Here is a 14,148-nt window from a genome sequence, read left to right as displayed (position 1 = left end):
TGTTGTGGACTTAAGTGCGTGCTTTGTGTGCGGCTGGCACGCGTGTGTGAACGTGGGGGGGAACGAACTGAAATCGCCTTTGGACTTAAGTGCGCGTCTTGTGTGCGCGTTTCACTGTATGCTTACTTTGTTTCCAGGGGGGGATGATGTAGTATAGTGTCGCCCCCTGTCAGATCTCTGTGTTATCGTACATGTATGTTTTATAGTTGTTTAGCTAGATGGCGCACCCCCCTTCTGTCATGTGACGAGTTTGGGCCAATCTGGAGGTGTCATCTGGCGTGTGAAGCCTTTATTAGTAATAAACAGCCGCGGGTTGGCTGAGTCTTCGTTCCGGTTTTCATCAGGAGCAGTCAGCTCCGTGTCTCCTTCCTGCGCCGGCGCTAGCCGCACGTTCGCCCGGTCGGGGCCCCCCGCTTGCCTGCCGCTGCCGACACAACACCCGAGCTGCTCAAACTGCAGGAAAAAGGCTCGTTGCTCCAGCTTGCGGAGGTGCTGCTTCTCTACACAACAATATTGGTCACTTGCGACAAATTGCAGGTAGCTCCTCGCCCATTCGTACCCCATCAGTTTGAGCAGCCAATATTCGATTCACTGCATGGGCTAAGCCTCCCAGTATCAGAACGACACGGAGGCTTATCACAGACTGCTTCGTCTGGCCAGGGATGAACAAATATGTTTGAAGCTGGGCATGAAGCTGCCAAGCCTGCCAAGCCGTGAAAGTGGCCTGGCACATGCATTCAGCGGCACAGCCATTTTGACCACTAGAGAGCCGTTTCGATTCTGTGCATTTAGACTTGATAGGGCCTCTTCTGCCCTGCCAAGGTTTCCGGTACCTCCTCACGTATGTCGACCTATACTCAAGATGGCCTGAGGCGCCTCTGCAAGACATCATGGCTGAAACAGTGGTGGAAGCATTTGTTGCCACGTGGGTGTCGCGGTACAGTTGCCCTTTGCACATCACTACTGACCAAGGCTGACAATTCCAAAGCTCACTCTTTTTTTTTTTGCCCTGACAAACTCCTTGGCACGCACCTTCACATAATACCACGGCTTACCACCCACAGAGCAGCGGCATGGTTGAGGGTCTCCACTGACAACTGAAGGTGACATTGACCACCATGCTCAACAGACAGCACTGGGTGGAAAGGCTACCCCTAGTACTACTGGCGCTACGAACAACAATCAACGACGATGGAGTCAGCGCAGCCGAGATGCTCTATGGGTCAGCAATCTGCGCTCCAGGCCAGTTTTTCGGCCCCCATAAAAGCACTCCACCACCGGCCACACAGCACTAAGAGAGGCTACATTCCTGGCTCAACCAACTTCGACCTACACCCCCATGTATCGCCCACAGGGAGCCTGTGTTTAGTTTTCCGACAACGGACACAACCACATATGCCTTTCTGTGGTGTAACTCTATCAAGCCACCATTGACTCCATCTTATGAAGGCCCCTGGGTTCGAATCCCATCCTCGTCGCCAGTGTCAGGATCTACCCGGGTTCGTGAACATGGGAGGGCTTGAGGCACCCTCCGTTAGACGCTCAATGACCGACCCATTGCTGACCATCATGAAACGGAAGACAGAGCGGCTGTAGATGCTCCAATAGGTTTGGCAGGAAACTCCTGTAGAAGCTCATGAGGCCGAGGTAGCTCTGAAGCTCCTTCTTGTTCTGGGGCTTAGGCGCCTTAAGCACAGCATCAACTTTGCGGGGAGCCGGGGCTAGGCAAGTCTGGCAAATTACATGTCCCAAGTACTCAACACTGGGGGCCAGGAAAATGCACTTTCCCAGCTTGAGCTTAAGGCCGGCACCTTGTGGCCGTGCCAGGACGTTGTGCAGGTTCTGCAGGTGGTCCCCGTCGTCGCTACCAGTAACCAGGATGTCATCCAAGTACACTGCCACATGCCTCATGCCCCTGAAGAGGTTGTCCATCTCCATCTGAAATATGGCTGGGGCTGAGGCCATGCCAAGCGGTAAGCGCATGTACTGAAAGAGCCCCAAAGTTGTCGATAATGTGACATACTTCCGGGAGGCATCCTGGAGCACCAGCTGCTGGTAAGCATCTCTGAGGTCGAGCTTGGTAAACTTCTGTCCACCAGACAATGCTGATCAGAGATCTTCAATCCGGGGCAACGGGTAATTCTCGACGGTAGCGACGGGGTCGATGGTAACCTTGAAATCCCCGCAGATCCTGACACTGCCGTCTCACTTGAGGGCTGGTACGATGGGAGCTGCCCATTCACACGTCTTGACGGGCACCAGGATGCCCTCTCGCTGTAACCGTTGCAGCTCCTGGGTTACCCCTTCCTTCAGGGCGAACGGCAGTGGCCAAGGCTTGAAAAAATGAGGCCGGGCTCGCTCAGGTACATAGATGCCAGCCGTCATGCCGGCGAATGTGCCAACCCCTGGCTGGAACAGAGACTTGAACTCGGTCAGGAGGCTGGGGACGTCTTTCACCGCATGCAGGCTGGTATCCTGGTACTCTGGCAGACAAACGCCCATTTCATGCATCCAGTTTCGGCCCAGCAGCGTCGGCAACGACCCCTTCGTTAAGTAAAGGGGAAGGGTTGCCTCCCTGTCGCCAAAGCGAACGCTGACCTGTGCCTGACCCTGGACCTGGGAGAGCTGCCCGGTGTAGCTGCACAGCATCATGCCCGAAGCCTCGAGAGACACACCGGGGAAGTACGCTTGAAAAGTTTCCCGGCCATTACTGACACGCTGGCTCCTGTGTCCAGCTCCATGGAAATGGGCTGCCTATCGATTTCGACGGCCAGCATGTACGGCAGCACAGACGACGGTACAAGGCCTGTGTGCCACATGTCGAAAATCGGTGACTCCTTGGCCACGACGTGGAGCCTGGCCGCAGAAGCACTTGAGCCTGCTGCCGCACGCCCCCACCGTGTACCCTTGCGACGGCTACCTTGGCTGCGGGCTTGTGTGGTACCTGGGCTTGAACCAGGCTGCTGCTGCTGTCCGTTGTTCGCCCTCCCCCTTCGGCATACCCGTGCCAGGTGTCCAGTTTTCCCACCCGTGAAGCATTGTGCTTGAGAGAACTGGCACTGTGAGGGGGAGTGGGCACCACCACAGCGACCGCAGATACTGCTCTTTGTCGCCAACTCGTTGACCGCCGCTTCCGCCGATGGTGAGCCAGTAGCACGGGCAATCTCGCCGACAGCTTCCATTGCCAGCGCTGTTTTCACGGCGTCGTCCAGTGAGGGGTCGGGAAGTTCCAGGAATTGTGTCTGCATGGCGCAGTTGTTGATGCCGCAGACGAAACGGTCCCGCAGCAGCGAGTTCAGCTGGTCCTCGAAAACGCAGGCACTCGCTAATCCTCGTAGCGCAGCAACGAACTGACCAAGGGTCTCTCCTTCTCGGCGGCTCCGATTGTTGAAGCGGAAACACTCCATTAATGTGGACGGCGCCTGGTTGAAATGTGAGCACAGTATGGTGAGCAGCTCACCCAGAGTCTTAACATGCGGCGTGGCTGGCTTGAGAAGGTCAAGCAGGAAACTAAAGACACAGATCCCGTAGCTGGCCAGGAGAATGTCCCGCTGTTTGGCCTTCGGTATGTCGTTTTCCCGGAAGAACACGTGGACTTGTTCCTTGTAAATTGGCCAGGTGGACCCATCTCCCTCGAACGGCTTGAGCCTTCCGTACAGCAGCATGGCGGCGGCAATGGGGGGCAGTGTTTTGCCTCTCACGGCGGCGTGGGACGATCCGTGGGTACTCGTCACCAGTGTCACGATCCGTCTAGATTCATGAACAAGGGAAGCCTCGAGACACCCTCCATAAGACAGACGCTCCGCAGCGTAGTGGTGACGAACGATGACTGACCCTCGAGCAGCTGTGCTCGTCGGTGTTTATTGGGTGCAGTGCCCAATGTTGCCTTCAAGCAAAGCAGGCCACCGAGCCTGGCGGGCCTACGAAGATTATGCTTGAGGGGGCGTCACATGCTTGTTAAATAAACTATGCGCCATTATATTTGCATGAGACAGGCGGCTATATGCTGTTCCCGGTGGCCCACACATCGTGCCTTTTCTTGTTCACATGCAATCTAGTGGCCGGAAAACGTACACGATTGCAGTCTGCAGTAGGGAATGGCGACACGTTTCGGTTATCGCCTATTAAAAGTGTGTGCTACGATTCTGACGGCACCACATTCTGGAAACAGATAGGCGATCGCAATAGGATTTGCGGTGATAGCTGTGAATGCCGTGCGCAACGGCCCCGGAGAAGATTTACCGGTACTAAAATGAGAAACTGAGTGCATGCCAGCATTTTCACGTTAGACAGGCGAGAGAGTATTGCAGTCGAGCAGTGGGCAGCTATATACCCTTCTTGATTGTGCGCGCATGCGCATTTTTCTTGTTTACATGGGATCTAGTGGCTGGAAAACATATCATAATATTGCAGTCTGGCAACGTATTGAATATTAGTGCCGAAAAATAGTGTTTTCTGGGAACGCATGAACAGGTAAAAAATGAGCGTAACTCTATTGGGTAATTGCTTTCATTCTCGATTGCAAACATTGGCACGGGAACATATCAATGAGGTTCTACTGTATTCACACATTGAAAAGGAAGCAATGGCAATTACTTTTTCATGCAAGAAATTTCACCAGACTCTTGGAGGAACATCTTCAGTGCCCACTTTCGTGGACGACGTGTGCCGGCTTGAGGATGAAGATCTGCATCTTTTTTTCGAGCTCAAAAATCAAGTGTGCCTAGCAACGGACATATCTGAACTTTTTTGAATGTTGTGATCGCAACAATGGGTGCTGGGAACGAACGGCCCACGGCTACATATGCTGCAAAGTGACACTGCATCAACGGGGCATGGAACCGGCAACATGGCGATGCCCATCTCAACTGTTCTGCCATTGATGCAGGTTGGTTTTCGGCATCATTCTCTTACTCGCCAAATTTTTTTGCTGCCGCTTCCACCCCACACATTGTTCTTGATTGTATTATCACAGCAGAAGGATATGCCGTCGTGGAATGTTAATCCTAGGCAGTACCTATCTCTGTTTCACAATCACGCATTTTATTTTTTACTTTTGCTTCTGTGTTGCGATGATGTTGAAATGAATCCGGGACTTTCTGAGCAGCTGACTCAATTACTCGATGGCCAGAAAATTATTATGTCCAAATTAACATCAATAGAGGCAAATCAAAACCAGCTCACTACTGAAATGAATGATTTGAAAGAGTGTTTACGTTCTCTTGAAAAGCAGCTTGCAAAAATGGATGACATGAGCAAAGCCATAGATACTAATTTAGCTGAACAGCGCCAAGACCAGGAAGCACTGAAGGTACTGAAAGCCAAAATTGTAGGCTTAGAAAACAGAGGAAGGCGGAATAATTTGACCTTTTTTTGGTCTTGAGGACTCTTACAACGAGTCCACTGCTCAGTCTGAAGAACTTGTTCTTGATTTATGCGCTTTCGAACTTTGCTTGCTGGAAATTGAACGCACTCACAGGCTAAGTAAACTTGAAGCTGCCAAAGATCAACCTATCACTGTGAAATTTTCCTCCTTCAAGGTACGACAGTCAGTGCTCTCAAGCGTGCATAACCTGAAAGACACGTCTTATAGCATATCTGAAGATTCTTCCCACTCTGCGCGCGAAAACAGAAAGATATTGTGGGATTATGTTAAAAGAAACAAACAGAATTGAAAGAAGCCAGTGCTAAGGTTCGATATGCTGCACTTAAATGGCAAACATTATCAGGATGATAGCAAGTCAGGGGGAGTAGACGAGCTGTGATCACTAAGTTCATCCTGCTAAATCAAGGCCACTCAGTTCACTGCTTATCAACTGCCAAAGCATCAAAAATAATATCAATGAATTCTGTTCTGTCCAATCTATTAAACAAATTGTTCTTAAAGCTGAGTCATGGTTCGATTAGTCTGTCTTAAATTCTGAGGTTTTTCCCCTTGGATGTCAGTGTTTTCGTTGTGATTGTTGCATAAAAGGAGGAGGTGTGTTCATTCTTGTAGCTATAAGAGTACCATATGCATTGTTGCAATTTTACAGTGTTAAGATGTCTATGTTTTGTAAATTAACATATTTAAGTAGGCAAAGCTTAGCTGCTGGGGTGGCCTACTGTCTAACAGATTCATCACGGGCACAATTTGAACATCTAGCGGATATTCTCGACACTGTCGAGAGCGATCCTATCTTGTTGGGATCCTATTTTGTTGTTTGAACCTCCCTGGCATAGATTGGCCAGCCAGTTCCCTGAGAGACAGTGCTCAAGGTTGTTTGTACTCAACATTTTTGTACCTAGTAATTGATTCGTTTAAGTGCCACCAGAACATTCATGATGCATCACACAAAGATGGCTCTGGGAATATTTTTGATTTATTGCTTTGTAATACCACAAATGTTCTTTCAGATGTTCAGGTACTGTCGGGAATAAGTGATCACAATATAGTGATAGCTCACATCCCTATTGGTAACACGTCAGTCGCAAAGAAACTTGTGTGAAGAGTCTACATACATAGTAAAGGCAATTATGATAGCATTAACATAAAATTGGAATCCTATTTTCCAGTTTTCAATTCTCTGGTTGATCAACTTAGACATGTTCATCCCTGCATGAACTTTATCTTCTAAAAGAGCTAAAGATAAACCATGGTTCAACAGCCAGTTGCGTGATCTGAGCAGAAGAATAAAATGTGTCTATTAGAAACTCAGGAGGAAGCATTGCCCTGAGAATCTGGCTCAGTTAATGAGACTGAAGCTTGACTTTAAATCATTAGCAGGAATAATGCGAAATTCTTATTTTTCTACACTTGGAAACAGCTTGGATCAAGATTCAAAACTGTTCTGGAAATTTGGTCACAGTCGTGGCGAAGCTGATTGTTTGGTACCAACGATAAAAAGTGGTGATTGATTGATGATGACGCATGCAAGGCTGAAACCTTTATTACATATTTCCTGTCAGTATTTCATTCATCGCAATCGCGAGTACTACAGATTCCATCACCAGATGCTGATCGAATGCCAGAAGTTATCTTTAGTGCAACAGGTATTAGAAAGTTATTGCGTAATGTGAAGCCAACAGTTGCAAGCGGCCCACGCGATTTACTAGCTACAGTTGCTAAAAACTGTTCTGATACATTGTCATTGTACTTTAGCCATTTACTTGAAAAGAGTTTGCAAGAAGAGTCTCTACCAACAGACTGAAAATTGGCTTGCATTGTGCCCATAAATAAAAGTGGGCTGAGAAATTTGGTAGAAAATTATAGGCCAGTGCCTCTAACAAGTATAGCTTGCAACACAATGGGGCATGTAATCTACAGCTGCATCATGATGCATCTTGTTAAAAATTTATTTAACCCCGCACAGCATGGATTTCATCAAGGTCTGTTCTGTTCTACAAATTTGGTCGAGTGATACATTGTCATTGTACTTTACCCATATATTTGAAAAGAGTTTGCAAGAAGAGTCTCTACCAACAGACTGGAAATTGGCTTGCATTGTGCCTATACATAGAAGTGGGCCGAGAAATTTGGTAGAAAATTATAGGCCAGTGCCTCTAACAAGTATAGCTTGTAACACAATGGGGCATGTAATCAACAGCTCCATCATCATCATCATCATCATCTTGTTAAAACATAATTTACTTAACACCGCACAGCACGGCTTTTGTCAAGGTATGTTCTGTTCTGCACAGTTGGTCGAGTTTACATATGACCTAGCAAAAGGTTATAACAAAAGTTATCTTAAACAAATAACAAAATGTTATTGACTGTACATTTCTGGATTTACAGAAGGCATTTGATGTTGTTGCGCATAATCTTCTTGTTTCTAAGTTACGCAGCTACAACTTGAATGACAGGGTCATCTTATGGATTTCTGAGTCCCGGCATCAGCAGAGTGTAGTTGTTTGTGGAACCATGGTCCTTTCACTTATGGCATCGCCCAGGGTTCTATTCTGGGGCCACTTCCCTTTTCTTATATATTGTTACGGGGAGGAAAGACGCTTGACAATATACTTAAAAGATGCATACAATGGGCAGAAGACAGGCACACAAGCTGGAGCTCGTGCGCACGCCTATCGGCGATCGCAGTCTTCGTGAGTCCTCTCATCATCGTTCGCCCCTGCAGCGCCTCGTAGCATGACCCCCGGCGCTTGGCAGGTTTGAGCAACATTGTTTCAGTCGAGCCACGTGAACGATATCAGAGGAGGATCGCGGTGTGGAGGTATCAAGAGGTTGTAACTTGCAGGTCACGTCTGTCACTTGACGCAAGACACAGTATGGGCCTGAATAGGGTGAAATCAGTTTCTCACAAAGACCAACTCGCCATGCTGGTTTCCACAAAAGCACGAAGTCACCAGAGTTAAAGTGGGCAGCGCGGTGACGAGCGTCATATATGCGTTGTTGCTTTTCTTGGGAAGTGGTCAGAGGCAGACGTGCGATCTCACGTGCTTCGGTCACTCTAGGTATGGCATCGTGGGCAGATTCTGACATTGTATCGAGGACAGCTGGGAGGATCGTGTGAAACGGTAGTATAGGGTCTCGTCCATACAAGAGAAAAAATAGAGAGAAACCAGCAAAATCATTGTGGGACGTGTTGTAGGCGAATGTGATGAATGGCAGAGCAGCATTCCAGTCACGGTGGTCGGTGGAGACGCACACGGCGAGCATTTGTGATAATTCTATTGAGCCGCTCTGCGAGGGTCTGAGGGTGATGCGCCATTGTAAACTTGTGCTTTGTAGTGCAGGTGTGCAAGATGTCCTGGACAACCTGTGAGAGAAAGTAGCGGCCCCAGTCGGTAAGGAGTTGTCGGGGAGCGCCGCAGTGAAGTATCACTGCGTCGAAAAGGAAGTTAGCCACGTCAGTTGCACACATGGTAGGGAGAGCCCGCGTGATCGTGTACCGGGTGGTGTAGTCCGTAGCAACTGCTATCTCCTTGTTCCCACTAAGCGATAGAGGAAAAGGGCCAAGGAGATCAAGACCAACTCGAAAGAATGGCGAAGGTGGTATTTCAATGGGCTGAAGACGACCAGCTGGTACAGCTGCTGGTTTTTTGCGGTGCTGACAAGAGTTACAGGAGGCGACGTAACGGCACATGGAATGGTAAATACCAGGCCAGAAGAAACGACGCTGAACACAGTCGTATGTCTTTGAGACTCCCAGATGACCAGTGGTTGGGACATCATGCAACTGTGCGAGCACAGTCTCATGCACATGGTTGGGAACGACCAGCATCAGTTCAGGGTCATCAGGGTGCATGTTGTAACGGTGCAATAAGTCATCTTGCAACACAAGCATACCCGAAGAGGGTAAAGTTGGCAGGTCCATCAGGCTGAGAATGATGTCTCTCAGGTGAGGGACGCATCGTTGCTTATCGGCGATATCACCAAATGCAGTACGCACGAGGATGGATGTTTACACACCGGTCTCAGGCTGGTCAGGTGGGTCCACTGGATGATGTGACAAGCAATTAGCGTCCTCATGGAGTCGGCCTGTCTCATACACCACTGTGTAAGAGTACTCTTGGAGCCGTAGAGCCCACTAACCCAGACATCCAGCTGGATCTTTTAAAGATAAAAGCTAGCATAGGGCGTGATGATAACTATGAAAGGCTGTCCGTAGAGGTAGGAGAAAAATTTACCTACAGTCCAAACGAGGCCAAGGCATTCACATTCGGTGATCGAGTAATTGCGCTCAGCTGGTGACGGAAGACGGCTAGCATAAGTAATGACACAGTCGCAACCGTACTGTCGTTGTGCCAAAACAGCGCCGATACTGTGGCCACTGGCGTCAGTGCAAACCTCCATTGGGGCGGACATGTCAAAGTGGCTGAGAGTCAGTGGCGACGTGAATTGCGTCGTCAGCTCAGCAAATGCACAAACGTGGTCGGGACTCCAGACAAAAGTCGTGTCCTCCTTAGGAACTTCCATTAGAGGGTATCAGTGAAATTTCGCATGAAACAGCGGAAGTAGGAGCAGAGGCATACAGAGCTTCGAACATTGGTTGTGCAGGTGGGCACAGGGAAATCCTTGATCGCATGAACTTTCTCCGGATCAGTACGAACACCAGATGAGTCGACGAGGTGTCTGAGCACAGTAAGTTGCCGGCGGCCGAAGTGGCATTTCGTAGAATTGAGCTGATGTCTTGCCTTGCGGAACACTGAAGTAACTGTCAAGAGATGCTCGAGGTGTGTGTCAAAAGTCAGCGAAAAGACAATTACATCATCGAGGTAGCACAAGCAGATTGACTACTTTAAACCTTGAAGGAGGGCGTCCATCATTCATTAGAATGTGGCGGGAGCATTGCATAGCCCGAATGGCATCACCTTAAACTGGCAGAGCCCATCAAGTGTAATAAACGCCATCTTTTCATGATACATGTCGTCAACTGCAATCTGCCAATACCCGGAACGAAGGTCTATCGAAGAAAAATACTTGGAACTCCTGACACAGTCAAGGGCGTAATCTATCCAAGGTAAGGGGTGCACGTCTTTTTTTGTTACTTGGTTGAGACTCCGGTAGTCGATACAAAAGCGCCAGCTGTTGTTCTCTCTAACGAACTTGACAGGAGATGCTCATGGGTTTAAAGAAGGTTCAATGATATCACGGACAAGCATTTTGTCAACTTCCTTTTGTATAACTTGGCGCTCAGCAGCGGAGACACAATAGGGACGTTAGTGTAGGGGTTGGGCATCGCCGGTGTGAATCCGATGCTTGACAACTGTTGTTTGGCCCAGTGGTCAGTCATTGAGATAAAAAATGTCCTGGTATGACATGAGCAGACCCCGAAGAGCGACTATGTGTTCAGCCGGAAGGTCAGTGGTGATCATCTTCGTTATGTTATCTAGCATAGTGAGGTTCAAATCAATAGCAGCAGAAGGCGGTGCAGCAGGCTCAGTTAAGACGGAAACGTGATAGTCAAAGGCTGGAGCTAGGGTTGCAAGAGAGATTCCCTGGGGTATCATTTGAGAACATAGTCCAAAATTCACAATAGAGAGACATGCGGCATTGTCCTTTATACTGATGACCGAGAAACATAACATTCTGCGAACAGAGGACGGTAACGTTGCGCGACATAATGTAATTGCCGTCAACCCCAGGGGGATCAGGAGAGACGTCTATGTACCGTATTTACTCGCGTAATGATCGCACTTTTTTGTAAAAAAAAAATTGACGCAAATTCAAGGGTGCGATCATTATGCGGGTTAAATTTCCCGCAAAAAAAAAATTTTCTTTTTTTCATCTCGCATTTGCTGTGGGATGACAACAGGTCAATAAATAGGCGGCTGCCCTGTATGTGGTGCGGGACACCAAAACAAAGATGGCGGCCGGCGGAGCGAGCCGAACGCGCCGAACGCGATTTTTATTCTCCTCGCGAGTAAATTACGTGCATTGAAACAGTTTCTTCCGTATCAGTAATGAATAATATCGTTAATATCGGCAGGTCTGTGGCAATAACGTAGCCATGTTCTCTTTGAGGGGACAGAAACAGATGGGCGCGCTTAGCTGCCAGTGACAGGAACACCTGGCAGGCATGCTGCAGAAACTGCGGCATTTGTCTTCACTACTATCCTAATACGGCACATTTCCGCTAAGGGTGGGCGAATATCTTAGCCATGTTACAAGCATCGGTGTATGAATAGGGTACACTTCTAACGTATCAGTGTAAACGTGGCTGCTATCATTGCCGCTCGCGATTTGTTGTGTTGCGTGCCCACGAGTGCAGACGAGAAGAATTGAAAGGCGCCTTTTTTGTTGTTGTTGACCACAGCCATTATAAAGCCTACACATAATAAAGGCAAGTTTGGTTGTAGCCTTCTATTTTTTTTTTTTTTTTGTCATGGAAGTGCGGAAAGTGATGAAAGGAATGAAATGGGGCATCTGCTTGCGAATGGTTGTGCGTGCAGACCGCTTGGTTTGTCTTGAAGAGTCGTTCGCGTAGCATTCGACAGATAGCGCAATCATTACTAGCTAGACTTGGCACACGACATATCGCTGCGGCAAGTTCGGGGTGCGATCAATACACGGGAAATAAAAAATAGGGAATTTTGACAACAAAATTCAGGGGTGCGATCATTACGCGAGTGCGATCATTATGCGAGTAAATACGGTACATCACGGCTAGATGTGATAGACGAATGTAATCGGCGGAACACAGGCAACTCGGCACAGGATCAGAAGGCTCAAACACATGAGGTAAGGCAAGATGGATAATGGCTGCAGAGCAGTCAATAAGAGCCGAATGTGCCGAGAGAATGTAAAGTCCTAAGATGGTTGCGTGTGGGCACTGATCCAAGACGTGAAACAAAACTGAAGTGTGGCGTCCGGCAACAGTGAAACGGGCGGTACACAACCCAGCAACAGCCGAAGTCGCACTATCAGCTACACAGACTACTACAGCAATCGGAGCAGGCGTAAGAACATTCTTCAGACGAATACGGAGGTTTGAGCTCATGGACCGATATGTGGGCGCCAATGTCAATGAGTGCGATGACAGGTACAGTCGCAGACTGATTTTCCGGACTCCAAAAATTCGGACATGCTCGATTATTCGGTATGCTTCGCGGCACCGCCATTCTCCCCATAGACCATTATGTATAACAACTGCCAAAAGTTCGGACACTTTGCAAACTCTCGTCTGATTTTTCGGACACTCTTTGAGCCAACTCAATCGAGAGCACCATGCACCGACTCTGACCGGTGCATGGTCCAACTTGCTGAGCGCCATTTTTGTTTTAAACGGAGCCTCCTTGCTGCCCCACGAAGTGGCGCTACTGCAAATCCCCATTCATCGTCATCGTTTCTGCCTGGTTCGATAGAGTGGCTCTACAGCAGTTTTGGTTTCAGCTTAGTAAGCCATGTCAAGACAAGCCAGCAGCTGATTTGTTTCTTCGCACACGACGCCGCGAGTACGCCCCCACGTTTTTCGTTTGTGCAACTGGTGTCGGCATGGTGGTGTTTGCTTTGTGTGCTGTGTCGAGGTTCCGGTGATCCAACGCAGCATACAGAAACATCGCGTCAAGTGTCTAATGGCGCCGACAGTGCCTGCGCAGACTGCGCTGGGGAATGCCGGCAAGCGGGTGCCAAGAGGCCTAAGATTTGTCGCCTTCCGATGTGCTCCCTACTGACGCGGAAAATGTGAAAATGTTCTGCCGAGACCTGCACAGTGGTTGCATTGCGATTCCGGACACCGTCGCATTTGACAGTTTCACAGGTGCTGACACTGCTGTACTGACATGCGCAGAACTCGACGGCGTGATCATTCGTCAGTTTTCTGTCGCACCGCCGGACGATGGCTCCGAGTCGGAAGATGACGCACCATGTGCTACGCTGTCGTCGCATGCGGAGCGTGTACAAGCAGTGACTGTGCTTTCAGCAGCCTATAGTGACCGTACGACCCTCTCCGAGATTCAGGCTCATCTGATTGCGTGTAAACGGAACAGCATGCAACGGCGCATTCACGATTGCTTCAAGCCTACTGCCGAGCCGGAATAAGTGCGTGGAAATAAAGTATTTCATTTTTTTCTTAATCTGCTTTTTCGGACACCTGTTTATTCAGACATTTCCGCAGTCCCCGTGAGGTTCGGCCGAATAAACGGTCGGCGACTGTGCACCATCCATGTCTATGTTGGTGAGGTTGTGATGTCCAGGTAGTGTGCGCAGAGGAATTTCTGGTCGGGTCGTAACGGCAGGCTCACCTCTCGGAGGTGTGCCCGTCAGTTTTCCAATGAGTGGTGGGAGTATGAGGCAGAAGGAGAGCGACGACGCATAGGTGAGCGGGGCAGCTGTCAGGATGGCGAAGGGGAGTGGTTTCATCGTCCTGGCGATGATGGCGGAGCGCTGTCGTTATTGTGTACCAGCACTCGAAGAAAATCGGATGTTTCAATAGCTCGGCCAAGGCTGCGAGTTCCAAGCACTGCGACAATGGCAGGAAATGTGTCCAGCGAGTCCACAACAGAAGCAGACAGGACTGGCATCAGAAGTGCGCCATTCTGCGGAATTTTGATAATGAGGACAAACGGTTGGCCGCAGTATAACTTAAGTGCGGCGGGCAGGTGGTAGTCAAGTCCGTTGACTGGGCAAAGCGTCTGTAATCCTGCGTTTGCTAGTTCTTGACGCACAACGGTTTGGATAAGGGAAATGGTTGTGTGGGACTCATCGGA

The 14,148-nt window shown here is 49.1% G+C and overlaps 1 protein-coding gene across 4 annotated transcripts in view; it reads right to left on the bottom strand.

The window, feature by feature from the left end:
- The window catches only part of LOC142587341 (mitochondrial-processing peptidase subunit alpha), a 233,772-nt gene that overhangs the window by 195,686 nt on the left and 23,938 nt on the right, over window positions 1-14,148 (bottom strand). The gene's annotated exons all lie outside the window — the stretch shown is intronic.

This window comes from Dermacentor variabilis, chromosome 7 (genome assembly GCF_050947875.1).
Source record: "Dermacentor variabilis isolate Ectoservices chromosome 7, ASM5094787v1, whole genome shotgun sequence".
Lineage (NCBI taxonomy): Eukaryota > Metazoa > Arthropoda > Arachnida > Ixodida > Ixodidae > Dermacentor > Dermacentor variabilis.
The sequence above is the reverse complement of the archived record's forward strand: the minus strand, read 5'-3'. Positions and strand labels throughout refer to the sequence as shown.